We start from the raw sequence: 5,481 nt of genomic DNA on the forward strand, positions 1-5,481 counted from the left end.
ATATAACACATAATATTATGATCCTTGGGAATAGTTTAATATTAACACAAATAATCTGTAAATAACTGATATTGTCATTTTTGTCATGCTAAGTGGAAAGATTAAGAAGCAGTGCTTTATCTTTTATTTTTATTTTTTGACAGGCAGAGTGGACAGTGAGAGAGAGAGACAGAGAGAAAGGTCTTCCTTTGCCGTTGGGTCACCCTCCAATGGCCGCCACGGCCGGCGCGCTGCGGCTGGCGCACCACGCTGATCCGAAGGCAGGAGCCAGGTGCTTCTCCTGGTCTCCCATGGGGTGCAGGGCCCAAGTGCTTGGGCCATCCTCCACTGCACTCCCTGGCCACAGCAGAGAGCTGGCCTGAAGAGGGGCAACTGGAACAGAATCTGGTGCCCCGACCAGGACTAGAACCCGGTGTGCTGGCGCCGCAAGGCGGAGGATTAGCCTAGTGAGCCGCGGCGCCGGCCAGTGCTTTATCTTAAATTGCTGTTTTATATATCACTGATTATTTCATGTAAGAAAATGTGGCATATCTTTTTTTTTATATATTTTTTTTTCTTTTATTTAATGAATATAAATTTCCAAAGTACGTCTCATGGGTTACAATGGCTTCCCCCCCATACCATCCCTCCCACCCACCACCCTCCCCTTTCCCACTCCCTCTCCCCTTCCATTCACATCAAGATTCATTTTCGATTATCTTAGTATACAGAAGATCAGCTTAGTATACCTTAAGTAAGGATTTCAACAGTTTGTTCCCACACAGAAACATAAAGTGAAAAATAATAGATGATTTTTTTTAAATGATGATGAAATCAGATCAGACCTATTGTCATGTTTAATCCCAGTGAGAGTCAAGTTGGGAATTGATAGTTTCTTTTTTTTTTTTTTTTTTTAACAGAAGATCAGTTTAGTGTACATTAAGTAAAGATTTCAATCGTTTGCACCCCCATAGAAACACAAAGTGAAATATACTGTTTGAGTACTCGTTGTAGCATTAAGCCTCAGTGTACAGCACATTAAGGACAGAGATCCTACATGAGGAGTAAGTGCACAGTGACTCCTGTTGTTGACTTTACAAATTGACACTCCTGTTTATGGCATCAGTAATCTCCCTATGCACCAGTCATGAGTTTCCAAGGCTATGGAAGCCCCTTGAGTTCTCCGACTCTTATCTTGTTTAGACAAGGTCATAGTCAAAGTGGAGGTTCTCTCCTCCCTTCAGAGAAAGGCACCTCCCTCTTTGAAGACCTGTTCTTTCCACTGGGATCTCACTCACAGAGATCTTTTGCCAGAGTGTCTTGGCTTTCCATGCCTGAAATACTCTCATGGGCTTTTCAGCCAGATCCGAATGGCTTTAGGGCTGATTCTGAGGCCAGAGTGCTATTTAGGACATCCGCCATTCTATGAGTCTGCTGAGTATCTCGCTTCCCATGTTGGATCCCTCTCCCCTTTATTTATTCTATCGGTTAGTGTTAGCAGATACTAGACTTGTTTATGTGCTCCCTTTGACTCTTAGTCCTTTCATTATGATCAATTGTGAACTGAAATTGATCACTTGGAATAGTGAGATGGCATTGGCACATGAATGTGGCATATCTTTAAGTGTATTTAGAATTAATTTGAATTAGGACAATGTAAAACAAAAAGTACAGAATGTAAAGATGGGGTTTATTTTGGTACAAAAGCTTTTTGCAATATATGAAAATTTCTTTAAGCATTGCACATTAACATTGACAAAAGGCCTCATATTCATGATATTCAATCTTTTTTGTATCAAAATAAGCATGTTTTAATTTCATTTTTCACAAGATTATTGAAGTCTCCTCCTATTTATTTGTCTTCAGACTCCATCTTAAAGCCAGAAATGAGGGTCAGTCTGCTCAGCAATGTCTTTCTCATGTTTTAAGTGAATATTCCATACTTTGCAGTATTTGTGCAATTACAAAATCCTAAACCCAGTCTAATAAAGCACATTTCCACTAATCTCCACTTATTTGCAATAACTCCTCATTCACCACCATCCCCAGAGCGCCACTAATCCGTCTTGTTTTTTCTGGAAAAGTCTTTTTTTTTTTTAAAAGATTTATTTATTTATTTATTTGAGAGGTAGAGTTACAGTGAGAGGGATAGACAGAAAGCACCAGCCACAGCACGCCGGCCGTGGCGGCCATTGGAGGGTGAACCAATGGCAAAAGGAAGACCTTTCTCTCTGTCTCTCTCTCTCACTGTCCACTCTGCCTGTTAAAAAAAAAAAAAAAGGAAAAAAAAAGAAAGGTCTTCTTTCCTTTGGTTCATTCCCCAAATGGCCGTAATGGCCAAAGTTGTGCCAATCTGAAGCCAGGAGCCGCTTCTGGGTCTCCCACGCGGGTGCGGGGGCCCAAGCACTTGGACCATCTTCCACTGCTCTCCCAAGTCATAGCAGAGAGCAGGATTGGAAGAGGAGCAGCCAGGACTAGAAATGGCATTCATGTGGGATGCTGGCTCGCAGGGGGAGGATTAGCCTACTGCATCATAGTGCCGGTCCCAATGGAAATGTCTTATAAATGGAGTCATACAGAATTACTTTATGTGGGTTTTGATTTTTTGCTCCTTACTTCTCTCTCTCTCTCTCTCTTTCTCTCCCTCTTTGAGTTTCACTCGCATTATGGCCTGGTATTTCTGAATTCATTTTGATTGCCAGATAATATCAGATTATATAGATATACTACACATTGTTTTTCTTACACATCAATATGTGGGTCTTTTTTACATTTGGCCTTTAAGAATAACGCTGCAATGAGCTTTAAATGCATGTGGGTTTTATATCTTTTAGTGGCATTCCTGGGGTTGGAACTGTTAGGTCAATGTGGTAATTCTATGTAAAACATGTTCGGAAACTGCCAGTTGTTTTTCAAAGTGCACCAACATAGAAATTTATGAAGATTCCATATTCTCCACATCTTTGTCAACAATTATCGGTGCTGAATTAGTCATTATACTGAATGTGAAGTGATATTTTCTTGAGATTTTGATTTGTGTTTGGACTGTAGTCAGTCCAATATTAAGCATATTTCACATATTAATGGTAATTTATAATTTATATACCTTTTTGAAATGGTAAAGTGCCTTATAATATCTTCATTATATTCTGTATTTTTCAGGACAAAATCAGAGCACCTTTTTGTTTACATTTGTTATTGGCATTTTTACTGTTTTTAAGTTATACTTTTTCAATTTTTATTAATATCAGAATCATTTGTTAAACTATAACTGTAAGAACAGTTTAGCTTCTGTCATCATGTGTTTTTTTTTAATCTTTTATTTAATGAATATAAATTTCCAAAGTACGACTCATGTGTTACAATGGCTTCCCCCCCATACCGTCCCTCCCACCCACCACCCTCCCCTTTCCCACTCCCTCTCCCCTTCCATTCACATCAAGATTCATTTTCGATTATCTTAATATACAGAAGATCAGCTTAGTATACCTTAAGTAAGGATTTCAACAGTTTGCTCCCACACAGAAACATAAAGTGAAAAATAATAGATGATTTTTTTTTAAATGATGATGAAATCAGATCAGACCTATTGTCATGTTTAATCCCAGTGAGAGTCAAGTTGGGAATTGATAATTTCTTTCTTTTTTTTTTTTTTTACAGAAGATCAGTTTAGTGTACATTAAGTAAAGATTTCAGTCGTTTGCACCCCCATAGAAACACAAAGTGAAATATACTGTTTGAGTACTCGTTATAGCATTAAGCCTCAGTGTACAGCACGTTAAGGACAGAGATCCTACATGAGGAGTAAGTGCACAGTGACTCCTGTTGTTGACTTTACAAATTGACACTCCTGTTTATGGCATCAGTAATCTCCCTATGCACCAGTTATGAGTTTCCAAGGCTATGGAAGCCCCTTGAGTTCTCCGACTCTTATCTTGTTTAGACAAGGTCATAGTCAAAGTGGAGGTTCTCTCCTCCCTTCAGAGAAAGGCACCTCCCTCTTTGAAGACCTGTTCTTTCCACTGGGATCTCACTCACAGAGATCTTTTTGCCAGAGTGTCTTGGCTTTCCATGCCTGAAATACTCTCATGGGCTTTTCAGCCAGATCCGAGTGCCTTTAGGGCTGATTCTGAGGCCAGAGTGCTATTTAGGACATCCGCCATTCTATGCCATACCATATGTTCTCCCTGATCGGTGACAACTGACTCAACACCAAAAAGGAAACCTCCTGAAGTGAAATGGACACTATGAGAAATGGTGACTTGATCAGCATAGCCCTGACTGCTAATGGACAACTTAATACATTATCCCTCATAGTATTTTTTTTTGTCTGTTCTACTTAATATGACTGGTTTAATTCTGTAATTATCACACAGTTATTCTTAAGTGTTGAAAATTAACTGAAATGTGATCCCTGTTAAACATAAGAGTGGGAATAAGAGAGGGAAGAGATGTATAATTTGGGGCATGCTCGGGCTGACTTGCCCCAATTGGTAGAGTTGGAAACATACCAGGGGACTCCAATTCAATCCCATCAAGGTGGCATGTGCCAATGCCATCTCACTACTCCAAGTGATCAATTTCAGTTCACAATTGATCATAATGAAAGGACTAAGAGTCAAAGGGAGCACATAAACAAGTCTAATATCTGCTAACACCAACCGATAGAATAAATAAAGGGGAGAGGGATCCAACATGGGAAGTGAGATACTCAGCAGACTCATAGAATGTCATCATGTGTTTTTATCATACTGTGTTGTTATTTCTAATGAAATTAACCGTTCATGTCTGTGTGCTAAAACTTCTATGTCTATGGAACTTAAGAAAATACATTATATTATTCAGCACTGAAAGTCTTAATGCTTATATTTGTTTTTTGATAGTTTTTAAGGTTAAAAGTAGAAATTAAACCTATATTTTGTGATTTTTTCTTGGTTTGTTTTTCAGTCTTTCCCCTTTCTTTAATCCCAATTATATATACGAAGATATGCTTAGATACTGAATTTGTTTTGATACTGAATGATTTAGTTAAAGACACAGTTAATCATGCTGGTTATAGTCTGAAGATAGACTTTAAAAATAAATAACTTAAAATAATGTGTTGAGTATAGATTAAAACAGTATATACACTGTAATGTTTAAAGCCACAATTATAGTTCAGAATACAAAAGTGCTTTGAAAAGTTACAACCCTAAAGCATGATATTTTATGAGTGTATTATCTAAGTAACTGCAAATAAGTTTCTTTTCAGAGTATCTTCTTAAATCAATTTTTAGCACCAGTTGGAAAGTAAAAATGTGCTATACACTACACACTATATTAAGAATATATTAAGAATATAGAAATATAGAATATAGAATATAGAAATATAGAATATATTATAGAAATATAGAATATATTAAGAATATAGAAAACTGATAAAAATATGCAAGCATTTTAGTTTTTTTCTTCTTTCACATTTCAAGTAGAAAATTTCATTCTTAGTATACAATATGAGAAAAA

At 37.5% G+C, this 5,481-nt stretch overlaps 1 protein-coding gene across 1 annotated transcript in view; it reads right to left on the bottom strand.

Annotated features, from left to right (window-relative positions):
• The window catches only part of LOC127487785 (uncharacterized), a 108,583-nt gene that overhangs the window by 97,750 nt on the left and 5,352 nt on the right, over positions 1–5,481 (bottom strand). The window lies entirely within an intron of this gene.

This window comes from Oryctolagus cuniculus, chromosome 11 (genome assembly GCF_964237555.1).
Source record: "Oryctolagus cuniculus chromosome 11, mOryCun1.1, whole genome shotgun sequence".
Lineage (NCBI taxonomy): Eukaryota > Metazoa > Chordata > Mammalia > Lagomorpha > Leporidae > Oryctolagus > Oryctolagus cuniculus.